This window comes from Balaenoptera ricei, chromosome 10 (assembly GCF_028023285.1).
Source record: "Balaenoptera ricei isolate mBalRic1 chromosome 10, mBalRic1.hap2, whole genome shotgun sequence".
NCBI classification, from domain to species: domain Eukaryota; kingdom Metazoa; phylum Chordata; class Mammalia; order Artiodactyla; family Balaenopteridae; genus Balaenoptera; species Balaenoptera ricei.
This window is the reverse complement of record NC_082648.1, coordinates 46,277,901-46,290,901: the sequence shown is the minus strand read 5'-3', so window position 1 is coordinate 46,290,901 and position 13,001 is coordinate 46,277,901.

Here is a 13,001-nt window from a genome sequence, read left to right as displayed (position 1 = left end):
CTGCTTCAAGTCTCATTTAATTCATCTGTGGGTTATCAAATCCACTCTACAGAAGTGGGTTTTGAAGACTAGAGTTAATATACATTCATTGTTTTTCCCAGAGTATTTACTCAACAAATGGTAACTAGTATTATTAGAAACAGAAACTATTATACTGGAAAGAACCTTAAAGACCATTTATTTGTATCTGATCATGTTGTAGTGAAGAATCCTGAAATCCAGGAGAGATGCAGAGCAAAGCCTAAAGGACAGGCTTTTGGACTCCTCACTCTTTTACCAAATGTAGGTCAAAAGAAACAAGTTCAACCTGAGTGCAGCAAAAATGATAGTATGTGATTGTAGAACACTTTGGTTTAAATCTCATTCACACCCACCCTCTCATTTACTCCTACCTTCTAAGGTGGGCCCGGCCAGCTGCTAGGTCCGGGCTTCTAAGGGCAGGAGGGGCTCCAGAGGAGGGAACTGCTTCTCCAGGGAAGGAGGAGGGCAGTTGTGACAGGAGCAGGTGCCTGCGAAAGATGAGATGTTTCCTCCAAGAGGTCTGTTCGAGCAACTCGCCTTTCAAAACTGGGGCGGTTACGCTCCAGTTTTACTTTCTCTTGTGTGTGAATCACTTCCTTTCAGATTTTCTCTCTGTGCTTCTCCCTGGTTCGGCTTCTCTTCTTTCTTCTCCTCACTTCTTCCTCTTTGTTTCTCTCTAACCCTAACAAAGAGAACTCTCCTTGGAGCCGAGACTCCTGCCCAAACCAAGCGCTGGGGTGGATGCTATACGATCTCCCTCTCTGCAGCTCTCCCTCTGATCAGAGGTAGACGGTTGTCCCACTTCCTCTGATCAACTGACACAACGCGGATGAAGCATTTTGACATCTTTCCAGCAATCCTGGTGTGTTGTTCTACCCCCGTCACTGGTGCTGCCCCACGCCCTCCCGTGCCTGCCTACCCACTCCGCCCACCGGGTCTCTGGTCCACTGTGTCTGGGGAGAGCATTCTCGCTTTGGGGGAATGGCCTCAGGGCTTCAGAGCTTCCCTTCCGTAGAGATGAGCGAAGGACGTAGGCTTAGAAAAGAGCCCCCCGCTTCCTCCAATCTGTTTAACTCCTGCCCCATCCTCACCGGAACCCAAGTTCTTGTGTTCTGCCTCTAAACCCTAACCCCACACTCAAACCCTACATTTTTTCCCCTTATACTAAATCTACAGCAGCCTCCAAATTCTACCTGCTGTTGTGACTTTTCATGCCTATCCTTTTAAGGTTTTAGAGTGCTGGACCTAAAGACCCCAGCTTAAAATGTTTCCCGAATCCGTGAGGTCACTAGCCTGCTGGCATTTGCTCCATCGTTTCTCGAAGGTTCAACCCACCTTAAATGCTCTTTCACCCAAACATTTTGATTGCATTTCAGTCATCCCCCTCGTTCGTTTCCTACCACCAGTTTTACCATTGCTATGAGTGTTGACTTTGTACCAGGTTCCTGGTAGAGAGAGGAACCCTCCTAGAAGCCCTCTTTTCTTCTAGGTAGGGAGATCAATTTGAAAATTATTCCACATTTCTCATTCCTTAAGTCCACAGGGCTGTCCTAGCCCCCAAAGTCCTCTGACTCCCATCCTGTGAAATCCCCAGATCCCTCATCCTCCACTGCACTTACACTCACATCCTGTGGACCCCAGGCTCTGTCCTCCTCAAAGGGGTTGTAAAACACTGAGCTTACTACGTGAATCACACTTGAGACCCCAGTGAAATTAAACAACGTGCTTCTAAATTAAACAGGCTTGATCAGATGAAAGCTAGGACATAGGCTTACCAGATAGTCAAACAATCTGTGTTCAGATCATCTGAGTATGATAAAGACAGGAACATCATTATTTAATCTAGAGAAGGCAGAACTGAAATGGCTGTAGTGGAGGACAACTTCCCCATAAGTAATTTTCTTGGGATGCTCCTCCAAAAAAAAACAAAACAAAACAGACTAAGACATTTGGGAAATAGAAACTCCTAAGAGAGTCACAATTCATATCAGCTTATTAAAAGCTTCGAGAAGTTGTGCCTTAAAGAATCAGGTTTTTCTTTTGTTAACCATGTATTTTCCCAAATAATTTGATCACACAAGAGAGTAAGCCCTCTAGGGGATAGCATTTCATATTGTCTCTCTTTGTATCCCCCTGGATCTAGCTTATCTCTGGAACTTAGAAGGTACCCAATTAAATACAATTTAAATAGAATTGTCATTTCAGATCTCTACAGGAATACCTTCTGCAGAGGCCTGTGACATATCTTTAGTTCTGCTGGACTTGCAACTAGGGAAGAGATAGCAAAACAGAATTAAGAACTTTCCTGCAATTAAGTTGAGTGATTCAGGGGAACGGGTGCGATAGAAAAGTTAGCAAATCGCATTTCTTGGAATCCTGTACTCACAGAGCACAGAAGCAGAGAAAAGGACAAGATGATCTCGGAGGACATTTTCTGGTGTGGAGAAAGTTCGGAAAACTTTCAACTCCTTGACGAGTTGAACCCTCACCTTCTCCCCTAGGGTTCCATCCACGCCCTCACCCCACTTTTGAGCCTTTGGCACAGGAAGGAGACAAACTCACTCAAACTCCCACATTGGTAATTTGAAGAGACAGACTCAGTAGAAAATGACTGTTTGCAAACCCGAGGGTGTGGAAAAGAGAAAGCTGAGAACTGAAATGGAAGCATGTCGCTTGCATCTGGGCCTGGGCAGGGGGGCCCAGCTGCTCGGCCCAGAGCAGCGCTGTGAACAGCAGCTTCTCCATCCTGGGACAGCCTCGCTGGGCAGCTGTCCTGGCTCTGCCCCAGGTCTGGCTGGGCAGCCTGCCAACTAGCTCTCAATTCTATAGCTTCAGAACTCATGCCCAGCCCCAGCTCATCTGTTTGATGACACCTCAGTGCTCAGAAACTGTTCTTACTTATCAGTGTTATCAGGTTACATGTCGGGAGGATAACATCATTCAAAAGCAATTTTTACTTAGCTTTGCAAAGGCCAACAGGTTGTTTTTCTTTTTCCCTAACGCATTCTCTCTTATCTTCCTAGTGATTTCTTACCAAAGATCCGTCACTTAATATTTTCGTTTCCCGTAATAAACCACACGTGGGTACATGAAAGAAGAGAAAAACAGTGTATGTACATATTATAGGTTTCTAGAACCAAGAGAATCTTAGAAAATATTCCTCTGTTTGTCAGAAGAGGAAACTGATAGCCAGGGAAATTAAGTAATTGTCATATAGCTAGTGTTAAAGCCAGATGGCTTTTTTACTCCCAGTTCAGTGTTTTTACTAAATTTCATAAAGCACCGAGGGAGGCCACCCTAAAATGACAAGCTGGCCATGTGATAAAGTGTTGAACTGAAGAATTGCATGGGCAGCAGAGAGCTAACTCAACATCTCAGATGGTTTAAGCGTTTTTATTTTTAACCAGGGGAAAAAAAATGAACAAAATCTCCTAAAAACCTCCTGAAATCCTGAACTGCATCTAGCAGAAAAAGGACAATTGGTCAAGGTTTCAGGAAGCCTGTGGAATATACGATCAGATAACTTGACAGTGTCAACTGAGGCTCTTAACGTTATTAAAGGACAGAGGAAGAGTAGCTGAGAGAGAAATACTCTACAACTGAGGAAGAAGACAAACATAGAAGAATATTCTGGCCTTCTTTGTCCTCCTGGGAATCATATAGCCTTCATCCTAATCTTCCAGCAACAGCTTATAAAGAAGCAAACATTTCTTTAACAAACAAAATCTCTAGAAATTTCCTTGTGAAATGGCTTCTTTAATCAGTAAGGTCACTTTGATGGATACAGGGATATAGCATTTCAATTTATAGATAAATTGAAAACGTTGTATTAAAGAGCCTTAAGAAAATAGCCGCAATTTGTTGAGCATTTGCCGTGAGTTAAGCCCTGGACTAAATACTCTACATTCCTTTTTTCCTAGAGCTTTGCAACCAGTCCTTTAAGAAGATTATGGCCAGGACAGTCATTCCTGTTGCTGACCAGTCCTGTGCCTTCAGAGACGTTCAGCATCTTTGGTCCTTAGGCACTAAATACCAGGAGCAGCTTCCTATCACTCTAAAAATTAAAATGCGCTATAGAGGTGGTATTTCCCTGTCCCCAGCATGTTGAAAATAACTGTTAAGGAAATTAATGAATTTCAGAAACTTAAGGTTAAAAATAATTTTAAGAGTTCCATTAGTTAGTTTTTGTAGTTAATTTGTACAGAAAAAAATAATGTTAAAGAGACCAAGGGAGTGCTAGCACTGGCTTTTTTACTTGTTGATTTTGAGTTAATTCTCAGAAAAGCATATGTTTAGCACCTACTATGTACTGGGAAAATATGTTAGACATTTTTATCCCTACATATAAATGAATGTATTGTGTGTGTCTCTGTGTATTAGAGAGAGACATCAAGAATTATTATTTTAATACTAATCTTTGAAGGAAATAACATTTAGAGAACCTAATTTGCTGAGCAGAAATTTTATTTAGGCTTCTTTCCACGATACTATAACTATATTGTGAATATCCAATGAAGTTGTCCTACTGGCAATTGGAAATGGAATTTGGGAACATGGTAAAAAGAGATCCAGCTGTAGTTATAGCCATAAATTTGGGGGGGAAAAAAGAATGAATATGCGAAAGTCAGTCACAGCACATCAGAGCTGTGTCTTGTACAATAAATATTATGATAAATATGTATAAGTAAATGACACAGGGAAGGAACCATAATTAGGACCAGGAAAGAAAGATAGGAAATAACTTGAATGGTGCAACATCAAAGAAGAAAAAGTATTAGGAAATATTGGAGAGATAAGGAGAGGTATCGTCAAGGATGCTGAATGCTGGTCAGAGGTGAAAGTGATAGAGGAATGGGAAAAAATTCTAGAGTCTAGTAAGTCTTCTTGGAACTGAAAGCCAATAAATTGAAGACATCTCCAGGGTGTGACAGATTTTGGAAAATCTTTGGAAAGCAATCATTTATTTAAAAAAAGAAATACTTTGAACTGGTTTGAGCATGAAAACAAAACATTAAGAAGTCAACACAGAGAAACAGTTGCTTACAATGGTGCAGTATTTGAAAACAAGCTTCTGGGGAATTTACCAGAGTGTGAAAGAGTTACCAAAACAGATCCACTCTGGCTTAGAGCCCTCCCAAGTGTGTGATGGGGCTGTAAGCATCTTCTCTGAGATAAATGTGAGATAATTTTTGGGAGAGAGCCTTACCATTTTTAGACACCTCTCCTCCTGGAGACAGAAGCTTTATGTGAGGCAGTGGGGTTATCTGAGGCAGTTATATGGTTAGAAGACTTTCCTATACACACATCCTTAAATGAGCTGTACCTTCGCCTTAACGGGAAAAGATCTCCTGTTGTCTTGCAAAGACCACGGCAGCTCTGTGATGGGATGGGCCCCCTAGTGGTGAGCTTCGGGGACCGCAGATATTTTGTTCTACAGTCAGTCTGCCGAGCTACAGAGCAGAGGATGTGGCCAGGGTAGGAGGAGGGGACTGTACATATGTGAGCGTATGTGTGTGTGTGTTTTCTCATTTCCGCTTCCCCTTTCAAGCTGGCAACAGCATTTTAATGAAGACAAAGATACAATATGCAATATGATACCTTCTCCCTGTCCTCACCTCCATCCCACCCGGGAAGGGCTGTGCCCATCTCTGAGAACTGCTTTGCCTCAAACTCAGCTCTTTACCAGTGAACAGGTGAGTACAACTTCCACCTCAATTTTAAGACTGTACTGATTTAGGATGGTGCCGGGAGATAGGAGGAAACAAGTCAAAGAAAAATCAGGCTGCGAAGAAAATGGAAATGTCAGGAGAAAAGCTCCCACATCCCTGACTTCAACCTTAAAAAATACATCACTGCGCCTCTTGGAACACGGTCTCTTTATTTTTTTTTTCCTTCCTATTATCAGAGAGGTACTCTTGCTAGGGTCACAGAACATGGGTTCCTTTGACGGCCTGAATTAATATTTAGGAATTTTTCATCCTTCTCACCTGAGAAGTTCCTCTCTGTGTCTTGCTGTCCTCACTTTTGCTTCATTTCAGTCTGATTCTAACTTGGAAAAGTTCTCAAGGAGAAAAGTTTCTTAGCTTCATCTGGGTCCCATTCTAGCATCCATAACTCTAACTCTCGGGAATACCTAGCCAGAATTAATTTTGCTTTTTGTGGGTATGACCACTTTCTTCAAAAGCTGTAGAAGAAAGTTGCTGAGGAGATAACTATAGCAACATATACTAGGGTGAAAGGGGAGGGAGAATTTATACAACTGGACGACACCGGGCCAAATTTACTGGAAGGCTCAAGATCAATAACCACCTGTCAGGTTTGGTGTTCAAGCCGTACATCTCAGCGATGGATCAATGAATATATTGACCACTTAATGACCTGTGTAATTCTGACGAGGGATGGGGTCTGCTCCTCCAACACACCTGGTCTCAGTGGTAGCCAGGCTGAGCATGTCACCACCTGCATGAGTTTGGGGGAAGGTAGAGGAGTGGAAAGATCCTCTACGCTGGGGTTTTCCCATGCCCTGCTTGATACTGAACCCACCTTTGGGTGGAGGAGCAGAGGTGCGTCCCCAGTGTAGAACAAGGACAAGATGAAAGAGCCCCCCAGAACTGATAAGACCCCAAGTGTTTGGAAGAGATCCCCAGTGACTCTGTCTACCACAAATAGCCCTAAATAGAGAGGCAAGGGAACTTTCTAGACAGTACACAACAGTGCCCAGGATAGGAGGTTGGAGGTTGCAGACTTTCGACTTGTGTGTCCAATCTTCAGTTATTAGGCTTGAGTGATTAGAGCTAAAGATCTGGTCTAATTTTCCTGTAACTTGGAACATTATTAGGAATAAGGTAAGACAGGTTTATTATCTACCTCTACTGAGAATATCAGAGATAACAAGCTAAAGCTATCACAAGAGAGATAGAAAGAGATCTTACAAATGATTTTTTCTTCACGTGCACCCCAAGGAGTTTAGAAACTCTTTACACCCATGCTAAAGACACTTTCTCATAACTCCTTTGCTCTACTGAAACTTAGATGGAGTCCTGTGATTAAGCATAATGTAGTAGCCGTGGAGACCCAATACCATCATTTGGTTAATGATTCATATTCTGTTAGAAAATGGAGAGGAAGTTTGGTCCCAGCCCAGGTGATGATTCACATAGTAAGAGGAAATGATCAGACATCTATCTCCACTTGATAACTGCCAACTGTTCTGTTTACAGCCTAAAGGACAAGACAAAGGTGGGTATTCCAGTACCCACAGTACTGTGTGCCCGGCCCACACATGGGCCTACTGCAAAAAGGCTTAAACACAGATTTTGAGAAGAAGAAAAGAGGGTGTAGATATTGTGAAAGAAAAAGAGGGAAGAATAAACATGAGTATCTGAGGGACAGAGCTTCATTACCAAGGAAATGAGACTGAAGAATTAAAGATAGGAATTCACAGAACTAACTCAGTGATCGAGAAGTCTGCTTATTCTCACTCCTGTTTCTAGACTGAACTACCTGTAAACCAGTCCAGGCAAACTGATGTCTCTTATTCTTGATGCCTTGATGATAGCCCATCCAGATGAAAGGATCTAGTGTCTCCCAACACGGACAGCACGTGATCCCTTTTTTCCAAACGTACAACTTTAATATTTCCTGTAGGAGTTTACAAGGCTTCCATAAAACTCATCCACATCGTGGAGGTAGAAGTAAGTAAGAAAGAGGAGAGAAAAAGAGGCTGTAGATGGTCTTTTTTCGGGATTTATTCAGCTAAACTTATTTGTGGGAGGGAGGGGATGAAAAGAGAGAGGAAACGAGTTACAAAAGTGAATGGGCATTTTTCTTGGTATTATTTATCAAATAGCATCCCTCTTTTCTCCTCAAATCAATTGAACTGCTGCCTTAGACCACAAGAAGTCTCAGGATGCAAAAATGCTGCACTCAGGGTAATTTTTGTTCTGATGATCTTCCAAATGGCAGTGACATGGGAGAGGGTTAGAGATGAGCAAGACATTGCCTGTCTGTGAAGGAGTGTGAGAGCCTGTTGCAGGGGTTGGGGGTATGGAGAATGGGGGTTAGTCAACCTGGCTTGAGGTGGAGTTTGTCCTCGTTGAAAACCGAGAAACTGGCTGTCCTGGGATTTCCCACAACCCCTTGCAAGAGTGGTGATGTCTATCTTGGCTGTGACTGCAGAAAAGATGCATAAGTTGCGGAAGGTCTTACAGGCCTCATCATGGAAACTCCGTTTCCTTTTTCTCTCCTCCCACGCTTGTTTTCACTCTCAGTCCCAGTTCACAGGCAGTGCTGGGGTATAGGCACAGTACAGCCAGAAGAGAAGAGAGGTCTGTCTGATACACGTCCCGGGAGGAGGCCCAGCATGCTCAAGAGAAACCTAAGGTTGGGTCTTGGAAACCAAGAGTGAGGAGGAAGGCTGTGTGATATAAAGGAAGAAAGCACACACCTGGGACTCAGAACTTGTGTGTGTCCTGTTGATAACAGTTAATATTCTATGTGACTTCAGATAAACCTCTCTCTCTCTTTCTGCCTCTGTCTCTCTCTCTGTGTCAGTTTCCTTCACTGCAAAATGAGCGATCAGGATTAGATGATCTCTCTGATCGCTTTGGGCGTTAAGTAAGAACAGAGGACCCATTTACTGCTTATTTTTTATCTCTTCTTAACAGCGTCATCCTTCTTTCACCATGTGGATTTGATGCACACTTCTGTACCCTGCTGCCCACTCCTTCTCCTTCCTTCTTTCCTTATTCCTGAAAATGTTCCAACTTTAGTGAATGGCTTAGACTGAGGGGAAATTAATAACAATAATAACTATATTTATTAAGCACCTCCTTTATACATCAGGGACTTAGTATGCATTATCTGATTTTTGATTTTTAAACCCCAATAACCCAACAAGTTTGGTACACTATGTTTTACATTTGAAGAAACTCAGGTTTAGAGGGGATAAGGAATTTCACTGAGGACACATATGCAGTAAGTAGACAGAACTGTGATTTCAGACAAGCTTTACTCCGATTGCATAGCCCCACACTCTTTCTCCAGTTTTCCTCCTCAAGAGTTGGCCATCCTTCCTAGACCCCTTCAAAATATCCCCACGGTAAGACATCTGTAACTAGAGCTGATATTTGGCAGGTACAGATTGGTAGGCCCAATCTGGTTGCTAAGATATTAAAATATGTTCATATCAAATTATGATAAATATTCATCATTCCAAGACTGCTGAGTGCCCATCACTAACCCAGCTACCCCAGCTCTTCCCACAAGACTCCCCAGATGGCACCAAAAACTCAGTGCCAAGCTAGCCACGCACTTGTAGGACCCAGTCGCAGCACCGTGACTGGTGTCACCTCTGAGTTGCCTGTGCTACTCCATAACCATTGCTAAATGTTCTGAATGCCACAGCAGTCTAAAAGTAACGTGAAATTCCAGGCAGACTCTCTCCTCTTACCTAGAACCTAGCTGGGCCCTGGCTGCTAAAGCACTCTAAGCCTGAGGAAGGCAAAACTGCTTCATAACCATCTAGTTGGAGTCAAGAAGGAAAACTACACTAATAACCAAACAAAGCAACTCTTCCTTTACTAAGATTGTCACAAAGCCAAGCATAAATTACTTTTGGTTTATCTGCCTCTTCTATACTAGACTATAAAATGGAGAGTTCATCTAGCATGTGAAATAGAGAATCTGCTAACATAGTTTCTCCTTCTTTTATCCTAAATTACATTTATCACTGACACCTGCATGGTGATCTTAGGTTATTCTCTTACTCTATTATTAGTGGAAAGATGATACAACTAGGGTCAGACTAATGTGAGTTTAAATCTCAGCACCACAAGGTCCTAAATATATGACCTTGGACTAGTCACATATCTCTCTGAGCTTCAGATAACAATAATTAGCTCCAAGGAGATTGTTGGGATTAAGTGAAGTAGTTTGTGGGACAGTTTTATGGATAAATATAAGGAACTCTATACATCTCAGTTATTATGAGTACCTATTGCTTTGACTTGCCCATGTTTATATAAAGTGAATCTCTGACTACATTCCTTAGAAAAGAGACTGGAAGTAAGTTATGTTCTCAGTGTAGTAATAATCACATACCCATAAAGTTTTTCTCTGCTACTAAAGTTACTGCTTCTGCTGATGATTTTAGTTGGAAGATATTCCTTTCAAAGCTCTGAAACAACTCCCTAGTCTTTTTTTTAAAAAATAAATTTATTTTATTTACTTATTTTTGGCTGCATTGGGTCTTCGTTGCTGTGTGCGGGCTTTCTCTAGTTGCGGCGAGCGGGGGCTACTCTTATTTACGGTGTGCGGGCTTCTCATTGCGGTGGCTTCTCTTGTTGTGGAGCGCGGGCTCTAGGCGCTCGGGCTTCAGTAGTTGTGGCTCGCAGGCTCAGTAGTTGCGGCGCACGGGTTTAGTTGCTCCGCGGCATGTGGGATCTTCCCCGACCAGGGATCAAACGCGTGTACCTTGCATTGGCAGGCGGATTCTTAACCACCACACCACCAGGGAAGCCCCCAGCTCCCTAGTCTTAAACCATTAATGGTGATTCCTCTTGTCTAACTTCAATCATGGCTGCTGCAATTTCTGCTTTGAACTATAACATCCTCAGAAAAAGAATTCTCTCCTACTGTACTTGGTTGTAGTCAGATTCCAGAACACTCAACAGATTGTGGAGAAATATTTTGGGAGTAAATCCCTAGAAAAATGTAGGAAAGAAGAAAAGACAAAGGGCTGAAAATGATAGCAGAGGGGGAAAGGAGGCTTTGGGGTGGTTCAGGCAAGTAGAAACAGAACCAGCGTGGCATTCGTGTTGTTGTTTTTTTGGGGGTAGGGGGGTGGTTAGTGGGAATGTCAGAGAAAATATATCAGCAGGCATCAGACTTTCATCCCCACAGAAGATAGACTAAATGTAATATTATAGTCTAAACCAGCATCAAGAAAAATGGTACTCAAGATTCCAGAAGGAACTTTTGACCAGGGAATAAAAACTTACAATGAAAAATTCTGGAAAATATTTTTTTTAGGATAAGAGAAGTTGATAGTTTCAGCTTATAAGTTCAGTCAGATTTGTGTGGCCCTATGTTCTGTCAACAAAGGGGTGGCGTGACTATGCCCCAAGCCTTTTTCCTTTTCATTAGAAGGCATCCAAAATATGTACATTAGGATTTGAGACCATGTGGAAAGTCGGGAGCCCCTGGCCTATGATACACACTAGAGGGGGATAATATTTCAGCAGCAGTGTGACTCTTGGTCCTCTGCAGGTACAGTATCTACTGAGACCCTTCTGTTGCAATGTACCATGCACTGGCTTGAGGTAGGATTTAGGGGACGGGTTACAAGCAATGGTGGATAACGGCCAGAAAGGTAGCCACTTACGTCTTGTTGACTGTGGTCTAGGCGCATGTGCTGGGTGCTAGTGGTGGGCAAGAGAAAGGAGATGACTTGAGGAGCCCTTCAAAGTGTAGATAGAATGTGTTTGGGTAGAGAGGAAGGTGGCTGAAACTGGGTAAGCTAAAGCAAAGAAGCAGAAAAGTCCAAGAAGTGCTGGGGGTCCTTGAGCTCTCCTGACTGAATCACACTCCTTTGGGCTCCTTCTCAGCCTCCCTCATCCAGGCTCACCACTTTCCTGGGTCACTGAAGGTTTTAAGTCCAAGAACCTCGTAAGTCAGTGTTAATTTGAAAGGGAATTTGTTAAATGGCAAGTAAGTCCAGAGGCCACTGGACCATTTCCTAATTCTTACAAGAAAAACTACACAAATGCATCTTCTGTACAGGTATTATTCCTACAAATATTTCAGAGTCAATTGGAATAAATTCATAAACATTGGTATTAGAGGCGAACTTTTACAACATTGAGTCCCACCAATTCATTTTTTAGAGGATGAAGTCAATGCCCAAATAGAAAACCTAATTGACTTGCCAGAAGTCAGTTAATTGTACAGAAAGTCTAGAAGAACGCCCAAGACTCCTGACTCCCATCAGCGCTCTTTTCACTGCACCAGACTCCATTGTGCATCCAGGTGTGTGTGTGTGTGTGTGTGTGTGTGTGTGTTTTTAAATTAATTAATTAATTAATTTATTTTTGGCTGTGTTGGGTCTTTGTTTCTGTGCGAGGGCTTTCTCTAGTTGCGGCAAGCGGGGGCCACTCTTCATCGCGGTGCGTGGGCCTCTCACTATCGCGGCCTCTCTTGTTGCGGAGCACAGGCTCCAGACGCGCAGGCGCAGTAGTTGTGGCTCACGGGCCCAGTTGCTCCGCGGCTTGTGGGATCTTCCCAGATCAGGGCTCGAACCCGTGTCCCCTGCATTGGCAGGCAGATTCTCAACCACTGCGCCACCAGGGAAGCCCCCAGGTGTGTGTTTTTGTATGACCTGTTTGGAGGAAATATCTCCATGCCCTCTCTCTATCACCAGGGCCCCCCATGCTTTCAAAGGTGCCATCTTGACAGCTGTGTGCGTCCATCCTTCAGTTCTTTCTAACACTCTCACTGCCGATGTGCTCGTCTGATAACCATGTGCCACTTCCTCCAGATTTCCACAAAGAATACCCAGTTTCTCATCTCCAAGCAGCACAGCTTCCCTCTGTTACCACTAACCAGACAATTCTATTTCTCCCGGCCTCCAAATACTGCTGTACTTATAGTGTTCCCACATAATGCCCTGTGAACAGCTCTCTATAACCCACGTGTGGCAGAGATTGGGGAAAATCAGTTAGGTTCTGTTTTAGGCATCAGGGACATAGCAGTGAACAACCCAGACAAAAATCTCTGTCCTTGTGGAGCTTCTATTTTAATCAGAAGAATAAACAATAAATTGGATTAACAAATAAAACATAAAGTGTGTTAGTGATAAGAACAATGAAGAAGAAAATCAAGCAGGGAAGGAGGTCAGTGGAAGTGACCAGCATCTGGAGGCTGTGGAAGCCAAGCCTGGCTTCACGGAGAAATTGGTTAAGAGTTGGGCTTTCAGGTTAAGT